The sequence below is a fragment of the Ylistrum balloti genome, unplaced genomic scaffold (genome assembly GCF_031769215.1).
Source record: "Ylistrum balloti isolate Yb309-2 unplaced genomic scaffold, AGI_CSIRO_Ybal_v1 Utg369890, whole genome shotgun sequence".
Lineage (NCBI taxonomy): Eukaryota > Metazoa > Mollusca > Bivalvia > Pectinida > Pectinidae > Ylistrum > Ylistrum balloti.
Window position 1 is genome coordinate 344522 of NW_026782023.1, and position 16984 is coordinate 361505.

The following is a 16984-nucleotide window of genomic DNA, read 5'->3' on the forward strand; positions in this document are numbered from 1 at the left end:
ACCTCTGAACCCGGACACATTGTTGCGATGTTTCCGATGTTTGAAATGTTCAGCTATTTGGATTATAGATATACCCACCGAGTACAATAATCCTGTTGGAATCGGGTGTCTTTGATGCTGTGCCACCTTCCTGTGGACCGTTACAGCTATCCCACGCACATTGTCCAAAGTAAACTCTGTTCACATATTGAATTGCAATACATCAAGATATGTATTGAGTTCCCGACGGTTGTTTTCGATCTGTTGACTTTAGGAACAATGGACCGACGTGAGCAACACAGTAAAAGCATTTTTGTTTCAGCAGGGCTTTATCTAGATGTCCCTGAACAAGATGAATTTGTATCGATAACGCGTGTTACATTCTCCTATCAATATCAACGGTTAATTCTGTTTGGTAATAGAAATTAATCTATCTTTTTGACGTGACGACAGATGACAACTAATTGTAATTAAAGTTCTTTTTTCTTGTTATACGTACGTATGGACAACCAATTCTAAAACATAACGCACCAAGTGCCCGATATGCATAACGTTTAAGGAAATCAGCAGTTACCAGGATATTTACCTTCGTGAAATACGTAACTATTGACACATTGTGATTGGTATCACTATACATAAGTATTATTTATTGTTTTAAAGAAAAAATGGATTATCATTCATTATAATATATTATCTAACATTCATGAAAGTTTACGGAATGCTTGGCTATCTTAAAAGAATAAATAGGGCAGACTGAATCACTGTCGTCTAATATTTGGAAGGTATTGTAGTGTAAACGTAACATAGAACTGAAATTTTACCTTTGAAGATTGCTGAAGTATAATGTCCGCCCGATGATTGTAGTAATGTTGTAAATGTTAGAGGTATCGCTTTCGTTCTATGATTGAAGTTTTTTCACATTTGATTGCAATATCCCTTGCAGCCGATGACTGAAGTGTTCTTTCAGCTGAAATATTACTTCCGGTTGTTGTTTGAAGTATTCCTGTAGCCGTTTGAAACTTCACTTCCGGTCGATGATCGAAGTACCGTGAAGTACAGCAGATTGCAGTCCTACTACCCTAAATCTGCCGCTTAGAACTCATTGCAGTTTTTAGGGAATTTATAACATGTTCCGATTTCAACTTCAGAAATAACATCCATTGATTGTAGGTTAGGAGCGAATCATAGTCACTGTGAATTCGTGTCGATTATTTGAAGTTATTCACCGGGTTTTTGGAACTGTTCCACAAATTGTGAATGAAATGTGAAGCTTGTATTAAGAAAATAATCAACAATTCCCGAGCAGGACACTTCTAAAGTTATTCCATAAGTAAACTAAACAAAAGTCGAAGTGTTTAGTTGACATTGAGATGATAACATTCTCCTTGCCGGCAGTTAACTGACGTATTCTCCAGGCACTGACATATATGCCTAGTCTGTGTCGACTGTCTACATATTCACAGATTTATGTTTTAGAGAAATAGACAATACCGCGCGAGTTAAGTGAGAGTATATCTTTCACCGATATGGAGTGTCATTGATTTTCTCAGTTAAGTCCACTTTTAATTGGTATCGCGATATTTACATAAGAGGCATAGTGTAACAGACGGAATTGCTCCGAAGTCTGGGTTCTTTTACCTGGACAGATATCAGCGAAGTACCTTAAGAAAAGTAAACTTTTGCACATTAATGAAAATTGCCCCGTGTCCTTGGTTGCCGTTGGTTGTATGATATATCGATTAATTATCCCTTTCTCTATTACAATACTCCTGTCGTGATAACTGCCAGTTTAAATTGCACCTCTTTTTCAGAATTCTCTCTCGCATTGGCTCAAAATGTGTTCGTCTTGATCCGAAATAATTATCAAAAGAAGATTACACATGAATTTAAGATATCGCAGTGGTAGAGATGTCATCCAAGCGTAACTGATCTGACTGTGTAAACTCTCGATCAACGTGTCCCGAAATATCACCCCGCCAAAATTACTGGATATACGATATACAAAGGACAAGTGAATAACACAATGATGCTTGCAAGTTTAGTATAAGAGAAAGATTTATCTTTTTAATACAATTTTAGCTTAAATGTCAAATAATTAATCAACCTGTTAATACACATTTAGCGTAAAAAGGAAGTCCACTGCAGCATACACTTATTTCGTCCTCATAAATATCTCAGTGCTGAAGTCCACTGCAGCATACAGCTATTTCGTCCTCATAGATATCTCAGTGCTGAAGTCCACTGCAGCATACACTTATTTCGTCCTCATAGATATCTCAGTGCTGAAGTCCACTTCAGCATACAGCTATTTCGTCCTACTAGATATCTCAGTGCTGCAGTCCACTGCAGCATACAGCTATTTCGTCCTACTAGATATCTCAGTGCCGTAGTCCACTTCAGCATACAGCTATTTCGTCCTCCTAGCACTCTCAGTACTGTAGTCCACTGCAGCATACAGCTATTTCGTCCTCCTAGCCCTCTCAGTGCTGAAGTCCACTGCAGCATTCAGCTATTTCGTCCTCCTAGCACTCTCAGTGCTGAAGTCCACTGCAGCGTACACTTATTTCGTCCTCATAGATATCTCAGTGCTGTAGTCCACTGCAGCATACAGCTATTTCGTCCTCCTAGCCCTCTCAGTGCTGAAGTCCACTGCAGCATTCAGCTATTTCATCCTCCTAGCACTCTCAGTGCTGAAGTCCACTACAGTATACAGCTATTTCGTCCTCCTAGCCCTCTCAGTGCTGAAGTCCACTTCAGCATTCAGCTATTTCGTCCTCCTAGCCCTCTCAGTGCTGAAGTCCACTGCAGCATAGGGCTATTTCGTCCTTCTAGATATCTCAGTGCTGAAGTACACTATAGCATAGGGCTATTTCGTCCTTCTAGATATCTCAGTGCTGAAGTCCACTGCAGTATACAGCTATTTCTTCCTTCTAGCACACTCAATGCTGAAGTCCACTGCAGTATACATCTATTTCGTCCTCCTAGCCCTCTCGGTGCTGAAGGCCACTGCAGTATACAGCTATTTCGTCCTCCTAGCCCTCTCAGTGCTGAAGTCCACTGCAGTATACATCTATTTCGTCCTCCTAGCCCTCTCGGTGCTGAAGGCCACTGCAGTATACAGCTATTTCGTCCTCCTAGCCCTCTCGGTGCTGAGGGCCACTGCAGTATACAGCTATTTCGCTTCAGCATACTGCTATTTCGTCCTCCTAACCCTCTCAGTGCTGAAGTCCACTGCAGCATACAGCTATTTCGTCCTCCTAGCACTCTCAGTGCTGAAGTCCACTGCAGTATACAGCTATTTCGTCCTCCTAGACCTCTCAGTGCTGAAGTCCACTGCAGCATAGGGCTATTTCGTCCTTCTAGATATCTCAGTGCTGAAGTACACTATAGCATAGGGCTATTTCGTCCTTCTAGATATCTCAGTGCTGAAGTCCACTGCAGTATACAGCTATTTCTTCCTTCTAGTACACTCAATGCTGAAGTCCACTGCAGTATACATCTATTTCGTCCTCCTAGCCCTCTCGGTGCTGAAGGCCACTGCAGTATACAGCTATTTCGTCCTCCTAGCCCTCTCGGTGCTGAGGGCCACTGCAGTATACAGCTATTTCGCTTCAGCATACTGCTATTTCGTCCTCCTAGCCCTCTCAGTGCTGAAGTCCACTGCAGCATACAGCTATTTCGTCCTCCTAGCACTCTCAGTGCTGAAGTCCACTGCAGTATACAGCTATTTCGTCCTCCTAGACCTCTCAGTGCTGGATCCAGAGCTCTTTATATAGTGAACTTTGTTGATGTTTTTGTTAAGCATGTTTTGTTTTTCAAAATATGTAATCAAGCATGACATTTTCTTTTTATTGCTAGTTACTGTAATTACTGTACCATTAATGTATACAAACATGAAGATTTGAATTAATGCCAATGACATATATTTAACAGGAGTGTATTTTGTGAAAAGATGTATGCCAACGAAAATACATATATTTTTTGTGAAAATGTATAGGTTGCCAGTAAAACCGCCATTTACTCGAACGGAAATCCCTATCCTGTTCCGTGATTTCATCAACATCGTTATTTACACAGGACAAGAATTGTTTTATTGTGTCAGCTCTGTTTTGACGTGTGATACGTAAGTTTTGCTGGTAATTGAATAAGTTATTAATAAAGCTTTACTCAATTTGAAACATACTTTAAATTGGCAGTAAATTTGATAACCTTGGTTCGTATATTAGTGCGCCCCCCTCATCCCAATCTGTTTATGTCGTACACATCTATTGACTACTAATATATTAAATACTTTTGTTGAAAACTCAGACATAGCAAAACTTAAGCTGTTTGACACTATAATCTCCATGTTTACTTCAAGTTGACTTTACGCTGAATTAAGCGAGAAGGTGTATGTCAAAAGCATTGATCCGTTTAAAAAATCAACGAATATCAAAACAGTTTTATTGATTTTTGTACATAGACTTTTTCATTACAACAAACTTAATAGCTTCTTTAAAACGGTTATTGATATTTCAAATGTTATATTAAAGTAAATCAGAAAGTGTTTTCGACGAATTGGTTACCAAATACAACAAAAATATACATGGAAGGTGTGTTCCGACAATGGCATTGATAGCTGTAGAATAAAAGCGTGTCCCTCCCCTTGGGTATGCCGTATTTTGTTAAGTCCTTATTTAATTGTGACCCATCCCCACCTCACCACCACCACGATTTATGCTGTATTATGGTTTGATCCGTGTGTTCCACTGATATTGCCATAGAATTCTTTGGTCCGTATATTAGTGTGTGCCTTTATTTTGACCTCACCTCGGTAGAGCATGGGCACGTTGTCCGAAATTAGGAGCAGTCATCTATCAAGCAGATATGGTCACTATTTTAGTATTCGTTATTGGCCTGCAGCCGATTAAACCGATATCGTTGCTATATTGAACTACAGTTGTTTAATCACTTTCGATAAAAGCTCCGACAAAAGCGGACCATAATTTCACGGTTTGTTACCTTTGCACGATATGGAACCTTTATTTGGAATATATTACAGAGTCTTGGGTAGACACATGGCTGTATATATACCCACAGGGAGACCTTGGTTTCTGCCATATCTACACAATAGCTAAAGAATCTGGGGACATCATTCATGTTGTATTACATGTTACTGAAAGTTCAAATTAACGACTAAGTCAAAACAAACTTCTGTTTCTATTGTCCAAAACTTTGACAACAATGACTTCATCGACGCCATTGTTATCACTGTAAGGATCTTGTTTAGTTACAGAAAACAATTTAAAGAAAAGCGAAGTATGGTTTAAATGGGCGTGTATCTATACATTGTAAAATCAATAAAAGTTACATTATGACAATGTTTCCCGGTATTGTCTCTGCGTTAACACGATACAAAATCTGATGGCCGTTCCGCAGTATGGACGACAACGTTCGGAATTCAAATTCAATACGGCTTTTGTAATTTTTTACAATTTTACAAAAACAATCATGTCATAAACACAAAAGTTCTTACAATAAATACTTAAATGATAAAAACACTTTTAGGGCCTATTGTCTACCTATACTGTCACGTGACTACTCACACTTTAAATCTGATCACTGTATTCGCATGACTGTTTTCAAAAGGATTGTCTGCGAATTGGCACATTCATGACGTCATAGCAAAAATGATCGAACTTCTTGGGGGGAAAGAACTTTTCATTTTTACAGGCGAAAGTCTAAATACGGTTTCTGCTGGAGTGTTTAAGCTTGGGAAATCTCAAAATCAGCACTGCAAGAAATCGGCCATGTTCTGGAGTGTCAATATCCTGCCAACTGTGCTTTTTATAACGCTGCAGAACTGTTTGTCATGCTCAGTAGAAAGAAAGTGGTCACTCTCTTGCCGAAATCGTTTAGTTAGAGGATTCGTGCATGTGTTGTGCATTGGCAAAATATGTTCATTGGAGACAGACATTTAGACAAGACTGCATTTAAAACCGTAGGAATCCAGCTGTGACGTGCCAGGAGAGCTTGAAATCAAAGTTCATTTTTTATATTAAATAATAAATTAATCTATTCATAGAAAGATAGATTTGCACTCTTTGAATTAACCGATTTCATTATTTTGTTTAATCTTTGTAATTTCAAAGTTACGGAGGGATATTAAAGAAGTGTTCTTTTTTTTCAAGAGCTTAAATTTTACAAATTGTTTACAATGACCGTACTTTTGTCAGATATAATGTTCACACCATGGGATCAAATCTCAATTCAACCATATATATGTTATCTGAATCTTTAATGTAAACTTTCATGTCATTCAGCATTCTCAATTAAGATAGTCAAAACAATCATATGGCCAGCAATATAGCATTTGATTGGCCTATAGTTTGATAACTTAATTAAAGAAGCCAATGAAAAAGCTTGTTATATAACAACAACGGATATTAGGAATTAATATGGCTATAACTTTGTAGATACAATAATCAGCACAGAACTACGGTTAGATGTCTGCCCTAGTGACACTGACAAAGTTTGTATACATTTAGTTTAAACAATATTTTTATTCAATATAACAACAAAGTAAACAGACATTTTTTGCATTTTGGGATAGAAAACAAGCTTCGAGCTTCATGTTAATTCCTTTCCCATGTACATACAACAACAAATGGAACTACAGGTCTTAGAACACCTTGCACACATATAATAACAATTAAAATTAGCGATTCGACATAATTTAAACATGTGGCGAATAGACTAGATTGTTGAATACATTCAATAAAGTATATGACGCCGTAATTGATATTTGTGGTCAAGTTCAAGTTTCCAGTTTGCAATGGTATCGAGTAACGCGTATCAAAAATTGGCTGTTATTACAATAGATTCCACACAATAAATACTCACTACAAAAAATATAAGGCTATTTTAATCAAAACGCTAACTTAATTAAAAATTTTGGATGGTTAAAGTTTTTTTTCATTTGTTGGGTCTAGAGTAATAATAATTAGGTCAGATTTTGGACATTTCATCAGCGGTCACTTTTGAGTTTTTCATGTTGAGTATAATTACCTACACATTTGTCCTATATTTTCATTTTTGTATGGAATCTCCACATTTGCAGGATGCTAAATCCGAACAAAAATACAACTGACTAATATACATTTTAAGCCTTATCAAAATGAGCCCATTTTTTTAAAATTGCTATTTCAAAATAACACTTTATGTATACATGCTAAGCATTACACGTTTATACTTGTTTCCTCAGCTCTTTAGTAAGTCCACAGTATGTACCTGTTTTCTCCGCCCACTAGAAAGGCTACAGTATATACTTGTTTTCTCAGCTCTGTTGAAAAAGAGGCGTTTTGTGACTTTTAAAATACAAATGAAATATTGTATAAAAGACATACAAGTGAATAGCACTTTTTTTTATATAAATTTAAGATTAGATACAGTTCATACAGCTGTTTCGTCCTTCTAGTACTCGTAAGTGATGCTACATCAAACAGCTGTTTCGTCCTTCTACTACTCGTAAGTGATGCTACATCAAACAGCTGTTTCGTCCTTCTAGTACTCGTAAGTGATGCTACATCAAACAGCTGTTTCGTCCTTCTAGTACTCGTAAGTGATGCTACATCATACAGCTGTTTCGTCCTTCTAGTACTCGTAAGTGATGCTACATCAAACAGCTGTTTCGTCCTTCTAGTACTCGTAAGTGATGCTACATCAAACAGCTGTTTCGTCCTTCTAGTACTCGTAAGTGATGCTACATCTTACAGCTGTCTCGTCCTTTTAGTACTCGTAAGTGATGCTACATCAAACAGCTGTCTCGTCCTTCTAGTACTCGTAAGTGATGCTACATCAAACAGCTGTTTCGTCCTTCTAGTACTCGTCAGTGATGCTACATCATACAGCTGTTTCGTCCTTCTAGTACTCATAAGTGATGCTACATCATACAGCTGTTTCGTCCTTCAAGGACTCATCAGTGATGCTACATCATACAGCTGTTTCGTCCTTCTAGTACTCGTAAGTGATGCTACATCAAACAGCTGTTTCGTCCTTCTAGTACTCGTAAGTGATGCTACATCAAACAGCTGTCTCGTCCTTCTAGTACTCGTAAGTGATGCTACATCAAACAGCTGTTTCGTCCTTCTAGTACTCGTAAGTGATGTTACATCATACAGCTGTTTCGTCCTTTTAGTACTCGTAAGTGATCCTACATCATACAGCTGTTTCGTCCTTCTAGTACTCGTAAGTGATGTTTAAGTTCTAATTTGTGAACTTCGGAGGCGAGTGAGCAAATTTAAAGAGATGGAAAGAAAAGTCACACTCTGAATGGAAAGGTGTACAGGTTCCATTATTCAATAACTCTATATATCTGATAATTTCAGAAGAACATCAACTACTTGTATATTATGGGCTTTCATTGCGGTCATTTCTAAGTTCACCGCGAAATTCAAGAAACTGAGACTTGACTAAATATAGCGATATTAGTGCAAAAAGGGCAAAATTACAATAAACCAAGACCGACATGAAAAGGAATCATAAAACTTTATACACATCGAAAAGTGTAAAAGGTTGAATACATAAAGTTAGCATCAAAGTAAGAGCTCACCTGTAAAAGATGTCCTTTAAACAGGCTGTCGCTACTCCCTTACGAAAAGAATCTGATATAACAGCAAATTCTCAACCCGGCTAACGTTTTATCTGAAACAACTGTTTAAACTAGATAGTCATATATACACCATTAAAAAGACAGCATAAAGAAACAGGTAATAGATTTAAAGGAGTCACTTTACAATTCGTATCTGTCTAGTGTGGGTAACATATACTTGTTAACTGAATCACACAAAGACGGGAAAGTGTAGCAAACTCATCTCAACATTGTAGCACTAACACGTCACGTGACATTATAAAACTGATGACGTTAATACCAAGGTAATGAAATAAGATAGAAGCTGTTAAGAGAGCAACGTTATAAAATTTCAGTAATCTGTTTCCGTGATGTGTTGTTTTCTTATTCTTTCCTATTTCATTTGTTTATTTCATCAGATACATTTGCTCTCGTGAAAGTTCTTATGAATATCACATTGCGTTCATAGTCTTATAAACACATTTGTTTCTGATGGTGTCGATACATTCGAAACATATGGTAAACCATTACGCGGTACAGTTCAAGCACTAACATTCCATATAAATGTTTTAATTTTTAAAATAAAGAACAACATTGCGACTGCGCTTGTGAATAAATATTGGTGGTTGCAAGCTGTCAAAACAGTTCTATCTCCCTGTACATCTAAAGCTCACTTTTAGGCTCAAACTTCTCAAAAAAAAAATTGAAATTTTATTATTTTCCAATCAGTCCTATCTAGACTATAGACTTGATACAATATAGATATTCTCATAACATGAGCTCGGCTACTAAAACAGATAATTGACGTATGTCCTACTGTGTGGCGTATAGGTTGCTTTGTAATTAAATATACTGTACATTTTTTTTAATTCGCTGGCTAATATTTTTCCGGTCGACTCGCCTGTGACATCTTCACAATGATAGCATTTCTCGAATCGCCACCTTTTTCAGTTAACAGAGGAATATATCTGTTCGTTGGTAATCGTACATGCATATTTTTATTAACTTTAGATAAATTCACTAGATCAGTATTTTGAAGGTATCTTTATAGATCGTGAATACAGCGCCATTGCATATATATATTTAGTTTACTCTTTAATTCCTTTTTACCATTATAAAAACGCGGTTTGTCTCCTTCCTCAATTTTGATTGACATTACTTTGTCAACAAAACAATTGCTTGCGATATCTGCTTAGAACGTCTCCCAAAACGATTGTACCTAAAGATATGTCCCATTAGACTTTGTACTAAACAGGGTTCTCTATAGGATTGTAGAAAACATAAGTGAATAGCAGATTTAGAACTAGGTACTGTAGAGCTAAATAAAGAATTAAACTTTCTCATACAGCTATTCTACAACTAGTGAAATAAAGGTGTATCTGTCAATAAAAAAACATTTTAATAAATATCAAAATAAACTGGTGAGTCGTTAGTCTCATTGTACAAAAAAGTGGTAAAATAATAAAAGTTGCATGGTAGAAAACAGAGAAGTTCTCATGTCTCAGAGACTACCAGATTGTACAAAAGACAACCAGCTGAGTAGTACATTTTAACACAAATTTAGAGCAAGATACAGCAGAGTCAAACAATGAATTAAACAGCACCATACAGATGTATCGTCCTTCTAGGACTCATCAGTGATGCTACACCATACAGATGTGTCGTCCTTCTAGGACTCATCAGTGATGCTACACCATACAGATGTGTCGTCCTTCTAGGACTCATCAGTGATGCTACACCATACAGATGTGTCGTCCTTCTAGGACTCATCAGTGATGCTACACCATACAGATGTGTCGTCCTTCTAGGACTCATCACTCGTCAGTGATGCTACACCATACAGATGTGTCATCCTTCTAGTCTAGGACTCATCAGTGATGCTACACCATACAGATGTGTCGTCCTTCTAGGACTCATCAGTGATACTACACCATACAGATGTGTCGTCCTTCTAGGACTCATCAGTGATACTACACCATACAGATGTGTCGTCCTTCTAGGACTCATCAGTGATACTACACCATACAGATGTGTCGTCCTTCTAGGACTCATCAGTGATACTACACCATACAGATGTGTCGTCCTTCTAGGACTCATCAGTGATACTACACCATACAGATGTGTCGTCCTTCTAGGACTCATCAGTGATGCTACACCATACAGATGTGTCGTCCTTCTAGGACTCGTCAGTGATGCTACACCATACAGATGTGTCGTCCTTCTAGGACTCGTCAGTGATGCTACACCATACAGATGTGTCGTCCTTCTAGGACTCGTCAGTGATGCTACACCATACAGATGTGTCGTCCTTCTAGGACTCATCAGTGATGCTACACCATACAGATGTGTCGTCCTTCTAGGACTCATCAGTGATGCTACACCATACAGATGTGTCGTCCTTCTAGGACTCATCAGTGATGCTACACCATACAGATGTGTCGTCCTTCTAGGACTCATCAGTGATACTACACCATACAGATGTGTCGTCCTTCTAGGACTCATCAGTGATGCTACACCATACAGATGTGTCGTCCTTCTAGGACTCATCAGTGATACTACACCATACAGATGTGTCGTCCTTCTAGGACTCATCATTGATACTACATCATACAGATGTGTCGTCCTTCTAGGACTCATCAGTGATGCTACACCATACAGATGTGTCGTCCTTCTAGGACTCATCAGTGATGCTACACCATACAGATGTGTCGTCCTTCTAGGACTCGTCAGTGATGCTACACCATACAGATGTGTCGTCCTTCTAGGACTCGTCAGTGATGCTACACCATACAGATGTGTCGTCCTTCTAGGACTCATCATTGATACTACACCATACAGATGTATCGTCCTTCTAGGACTCGTCAGTGATGCTAAAAGACAAACAGGTACAAAAGCTCAATATGTTATTAATTTGGTAATTCCCATTTGTTTAGGCAAAGTCTTCTGGGCACAGTGACCAACACTTACCGAACGGATTTTTCCTCCTTACCGACTCATGGTTCCTGGTTTCATTTCATGTGCGAGCTTGCTTAGCTATTGTATGGGCAAAGGCATTTTTCGTTTTGTTTTATTTTTTACTTTTTTTTCTCCTCCGGTACGATTTAAGCGTTTAATGTTTAATATTTTTATACTTCATAATAATTAAATTAAATTAAACTAAATCAAAGTTTATCAGAAGGATGTGACTTTTCTTGGCTCATGATATTAATGTGTAAATATTCTGTATCTAAGGGTCCTTATAGCAGAGCACTTAAAGCTCAAGGTATAAAGTAGAGAAATCTGACAGTCAGAGAAGAAATGTTTTCTGTGACATAACAATGTGCTATATCCTACCTTCCGCCATTGGTGTAAGGTCAATGGTTCTGATTTTTGAATTTATTATTCAGGAAGTAGAGATATTTGAAAGCATATCTTCTAATAATTTGATATTTTCATACAACAGACTCACCACCTCATATATTACATATTTATACGTGAGATTGAATGAGAGTATGAGATGATGTAATTCAGTGATATAAATGTGCCCTCTTGAGTTTTGTTATCCATATGTTTTATTGTAGGGGAAGTGGTTTATACAGGTTGAATTGCTATTGAAAGGCAGTAAATGTGTCTAAACCAAATTTATTATCTCTGATTTTACTCACCTTTATCATGACAAATAGTCTTTTTCATTGTAAAAAATCTTCTAATTATGGCGCTGCTGCACCTCCCTGTCTGGATTTTTCTTTTCCTTTCGATCACTTTAGATTTTTTCAGTCGCCTCCTTTACTTCAAAATTTAGGCCCGTAGCCAGTGATGATACGTCATTCAACTGTTTTGTCCTTTTAGGAGTCGTCAGTGATACTACATCTTACAGCTGTTTCGTCCTTCCAGGACTTGTCAGTGATGCTACATCTTACAGCTGTTTCGTCCTTCTAGGACTCGTCAGTGATGATACGTCATTCAACTGTTTTGTCCTTCTAGGACTCGTCAGTGATGATACGTCATTCAACTGTTTCGTCCTTCTAGGACTCGTCAGTGATGATACGTCATTCAACTGTTTTGTCCTTCTAGGACTCGTCAGTGATGATACGTCATTCAACTGTTTTGTCCTTCTAGGACTCGTCGGTTATGCTTAGAGCCTGAATCAGTGCAATATCGAACGACACGATGTATTTGGGATGTTTGCCATAGATAAGAATCAATTCGAGATTTTCCATATTCAGCTTATTTTTTCCATGATAATTTTGACTGCATTCGTCTTTTTGTTTAATTATTTAACCGAAATGGATATCTGATTTTATCACCCTTTACAAAATAAAGAATATTTAGGAGGTATGGTACTTGGTTTTTTTTATGTATATACTGGAAAGTAGATCATGCACTGTGGTTTTAACACGAGACGAAGTAGCTCAAGGTCTATCAGAATCCTATACACCAACATGGACCTCTATATCCAGCCAGTCTTGTGGCGATATTGAACAACAATACCTGTAACTTGTACTGCCTGAAATTGTTATGAACGCCAGAACAGTCTTAGGGCTGTTAATGTTTTCTGCTTCGGCAGGAACTGAATCACCGTGAAGAAGAAGAGATATTTGGGATATGGTGAAATATTGATGACGAAGGACGCTGTCATTCGAAGTACATTCGATTTTACCACAGTTATAACGTGGATTTTCAATCAAGTTTGAGTTACGTAGATATTCTCGAAAAGAGCTTAAGCTTATCCGGGGTACATCTATCTTATTCGTTTACCAGCGTTGCAATACGTCGGAACCTTCAGTTGGACGCCATGTATTCTGTAACATTGTGGGCGGCGAAGGAGCAACCAAATCCCGGGCATGCGCATACCGCGCACGTGTTAAAAAAGAGAAGAAAACATGGATGACCCCGCGGCAAAACGAAAGAGGCGCAATACCAACCACTTGCACATAAATCCTCTTTTGTATACACACTGAGATAATGAAAGCACATGTTTCAATGTTTACTAACCTCACTCTCACTGTCGCGTTCAGCCATTTTCTGCCGCAGGTGGCGCTGCAACTGTTGTGACTGCGCATGTCCCTCGTGCCAAATCCCGGAATCGGTTTTGATTGACAGTTCATCCGCAGATTTTTAAAACGGGTAAATAAATGTGATAGAGTTTCTTTGATTGTTTGTAATATTAATGAATATTCTCTTTTAATAATTTTCTGATCGTAGTTTAATTCATTATCCGTTTGAGAGACCTTTCAGTTGGAATGTATACCCCTTTAAGTAGCAAGGTGTGTGAATGATTCAACAGTTCAAGTGCAGTTTCTCATTACTGTAAATAGATTCATGACTAGTGAATTTAAGGGCACCAGATAGCATTCTCACCTCCAACACTGTTGCATTATGGTCTATTAACAGGTATGGACTTTCCTATCTTATATATAACATTAATCAGTACTAAATTACCCCTACATATCATTACATATATATCATATTCACGTAAAATATCATTATTTTCCACTTATTGTAGATTCTGAAAGTTTAGTTTTCATTCAAAAGAATAGAAGATCATTTCTGTTAATTTCACACTATCTACATCATGTATGTTAATAATACTAGAACACTGTTTTCCCTAATTTTGTTTATTATTTTCTGAAAATCTAGTATGTATAGAAAAATTATTCTTGAAATATATGGTGAACAAGGGTTGTGATTTAATGGTTTGGTGACGAAAACATCAAAAATAAAATTTGATAAATTGAATAAGATACTCAAATTGTCCCCCACCCCTACCCACAGCTCACCTCTATCCCAATCCCTACCCCTACTCCTACCCCATCCCTATCCCACCCCTATCGCACCCCTACCCACAGCTCACCCCTATCCCAATCCCTACCCCTACCCACAGCTCACCCCTATCCCAATCCCTACCCCTACTCCTACCCCACCCCTATTCCCACCCCTATTCCCATCCCTACCTACAGCTCACCACTATCCCAATCCCTACCCCTACTCCTACCCCACCCCTATTCCCATCCCTACCCACACATCTCCCCTATCCCAATCCCTACCCCTACTCCTACCCTACCCCTATTCCCACCCCTACCCACAGCTCACTCCTATCCCAATCCCTACCCCTACTCCTACCCCACCCCTATTCCCACCCCTACCCACAGCTCACCCCTATCCCACCCCTACCCCTACTCCTACCCCACCCCTATTCCCGCCCCTATTCCCATCCCTACCCCACCTCTCCCCTATCCCCATCCCTACCCCTAGTCCTACCCCACCCCTATCCCACCCCTATCCCACCCCTACCCCTACTCCTACCCCACCCCTATTCCCACCCCTATTCCCATCCCTACCCCCCCCTCTCACTTATCCCAATCCCTATTCCTACTCCTACGCCCCCCCTATCCCACCCCTATCCCACCCCTACCCCACCCCTATCCCACCCCTACCCCCACCTGTCCCCTTTCCGCTTCCCTACCCCTACTCCTACCCCACCCCTATCCCACCCCTATCCCACCCCTATCCCCACCCCTCCCCTATCCCACCCCTACCCCCACCTCTCCCCTATCCCCATCCCTACCCCTACTCCTACCCCACCCCTACCCCACCCCTATCCCACCCCTACCCCCCACCTCTCCCCTCCAAATGAATTCCTTAACAAATCTAAGAGAAAAATATATGTTTGAGGCACTTAGATACATGTAGTGTAAAAAGTGAATTACAGGCCCTGTGGGCCTTTTCTTTCACTAACAGGAAAAGAAATGATATATCAAGATATAGGTTTTAATGGACTCTAAAAAAAGGCACAAATTTTCTGTTTTTTTTTATCTTTTTAATCGGAGATCGGGCGTGTTTTACAGCCAATTATTACAAATACATCGAAAAGGAAAAGATATATTCCATACATCATAAACACATATACTTGAAAAAATCAGATTTATAAATACAAATGCTTCGAAAATTTTATTTTACATGTACAAACGTCAAAGATATTAACGAATGGATAATGTAATTTACATCTTATTACTTCTGTCGAGTCAATTTGTAGTGGTAATGTGAACAGGTTTAATTTGAAACCGATAAAGTAAATACAAACCTATCTTTAACACTAATAGCTTAATTTTGTTCGATATGAATACACCATCATATGCTTGTAGTGTTTATTATTAGTTGGCATGGAGTAGGTATATGATAATACGCTTATAGGTATATTTGCTGTGTTACCTAGGTGTATATATATATATATATACAAACACTGAATGTAAAAATCATTCACACTCCCCCCCCCCCCCATTAAATTGACTGTAAACAAACAGAAACAAATTAAATTATCTCTTTTTCATTTATACAAAAAAATTGATATAATAGAGATAAATATTCGAAAAAAAACTTTAACTTTTTATAAAAATATATATATATATATTCACAATAATTAATTATGTAATTGCCGTGATTAATTGTGATTGGCACTGTCAGCCAGTGCGACACGAAGTTGTCCATACTTTAGAGAAAGGAGTGGTATTCCTTTGTGCCAGTGTGTCAATCGATCAATTATAGGATATTTAAACATTTTATCCAGTTTGAAAGGCTTCTATTCTCTATAATAATCCGACAACATGGTTCAAACAACGTTCTCAAACACCAATGTCCTTACGTCCATTCAATGGAGAATTGGTCTATAGTTAGCCAAACAAACAAAACCTACGTTTAGACTGCGAAAAATGTCAGTCTCGTATATAGTCCACTTGAACTGTAGACTTACACACGTGCTTATGTTTACGTTTGTTTGTTGTTAGGTTTCATAGTTACAATATACATTTATTTAGTGAAATTTTAACACTGTAAATATTATTTGTTATATATAGATATGAATTTCAAGTTACAAACTAGAATTTCAGAGAAAAGCTTTTTTGCGTGTTGGTTGTAATGAGTATCGCTTCTTACTAAACAGTTAAACAAGACACAAACAAACATATCAAATGTAGATTCCATGACAAAACAATCATTTTATGTACTATTAACATCCGGGGATATTTTCGTTGTAATTGTAATAATTCCCTAATTATGATTTTGCTGCTCTTTTGGGATCAATTTTAAATGTCTCCGACCTAGTTTGCGATGCAGAAGTTAGAAATGGTCAGGCACAGAAAACCAGAACTGTACTTAAAGAACAAAGAAAAGGCACATGTTGGGTCAGTCTGTGTTGAGTCAAATTGTTACGCTTTTGGAAAATTAGTTATAATTCCACCGTCACCCTCTCCGCTCCTTCCGTCTGTCTTATTTCTTTGATTTTTTTGTAACATATCGTCAAATGTATATGGGTATTCTCTCTCGCATATAAGATACATAGTTGTTTTCTTGTTTCGAATTTACATAATCATGTCTGTTTGTGTGTAATTGCTGTCAAGGCGGTCGTTTTCCTTATCCCCA